The sequence below is a fragment of the Eumetopias jubatus genome, unplaced genomic scaffold (genome assembly GCF_037043125.1).
Source record: "Eumetopias jubatus isolate StellerSeaLion01/CBP00866 unplaced genomic scaffold, mEumJub1_p1.0 scaffold_11, whole genome shotgun sequence".
Classification (NCBI taxonomy): Eukaryota; Metazoa; Chordata; class Mammalia; order Carnivora; family Otariidae; genus Eumetopias; species Eumetopias jubatus.
Window position 1 is genome coordinate 11,760,768 of NW_028274817.1, and position 1,372 is coordinate 11,762,139.

General features: G+C 31.1%; 1 non-coding gene across 1 annotated transcript; it reads right to left on the bottom strand.

The window, feature by feature from the left end:
* Nucleotides 1–423: 423 nt before the first annotated feature.
* Nucleotides 424–530, bottom strand: LOC114224621 (U6 spliceosomal RNA). The gene has a single exon (XR_003612419.1). It is a non-coding gene; the product is annotated as a U6 spliceosomal RNA (small nuclear RNA).
* Between the last annotated feature and the right edge of the window lie 842 nt (nucleotides 531–1,372).

The following is a 1,372-nucleotide window of genomic DNA, read 5'->3' on the forward strand; positions in this document are numbered from 1 at the left end:
AAAATCTTTAAAAAAAACAGCTTTTAGTTTCATTGATTTTTGTCTATTGGTTTTCTTTTTTCTATGTAATTGATTGATTTCTGCTTTATTCTATCTTCTTACTTCGGCTTAAATTTGCTCTTTTTTTTCAGTTTTTTTAAGGTAAGATTTTAGAGCATTGATATGAGATCCTCTGCCCACCCCAATATAAGCATTCAGTGCATGATATTTCTTTCTAAGTACTGCTTTAGGTGCATCCCCCAAATTTGGATGTTTTATGTATTTGGTTATATCCGTTCAAAATATTCTTTTTAATGCTGCGTTTCTTGGTTTTATTTGAAACTGCATATTTTTAGCATTTTATGGTGGGATTTTATACTCATCATTTATACAGATTACAAGGTTCTGCTTCAAGTCTTTAAAAAATTTGGCCCATGTGCAGCAAAAAATATGGAACGCTTCACGAATTTGCATGTCATCCTTCCACAGGGGCCATGCTAATCTTCTCTGTATCGTTCCAATTTCAGTATATGTGCTGCTGAAGCGAGCACCAGTTCAAAATATTTTTAAATATTTTCCCTCGATCCTTGATCCATGGAATCATATGGAACCATATTTAGAGATGTTTGTTTAATTGTCAGATATTTGGAGATCTGCCAATATCTTTCCGGTACTGATTTCTAATTAAAAATTTATTGTGGGAATCATGGAACCCTACATCAATAAATAAATAAATAAAGCAGTAAAAAAATTTATTGTGGTTAGAGAATATTCTTTGTATCAGTTCAATCATTTAAAATTTATTTAGACTTACTTTTTGGCCCATTACATAGTATATATTGGTAAGTATTCCAAGTGTTCTTGAAAAGAATATTTATTCTATTATTTTTGGGTGGCGCATTCTGTAAGTGTTAATTAAGTCAAGTTGATTGACAGTATTGTCCCAGTATTTCATATTTTTACTGATTTTCTGTCTAATTAGTTCATAACAATTGAGAGTTTGGTGTTGAAATGTCCAAATATAATTGTAGGCATTTATTTCTTTCAGTTGTATCAGTTTTTCCTGATGTACTTTGAAACTCTGTTATTGGTAGCATACATATTTAGGATTGCTCTGTATTTCCAAAGAATCGGCCCCTTTTATTTTATGTGACCTCCTTGTTTTACTCCTGGTGATAATATTCCTTGTTCTCAAACCTACTTTGTCTGATAATTGATGTGGATACTCCATCTTTCTTTTGATTAGTGTTTGCATAGTATATCTTGTTCTATCATTTTACTTTTAACTAAACCATATCTTTATATTCAAAGTGGTTTCTTTTAGATAGCATATAGTGAAATCTTGCTTTTTTGCACCATTTGTCCACCTCTGACTATTACTCGGCAGGTTTAA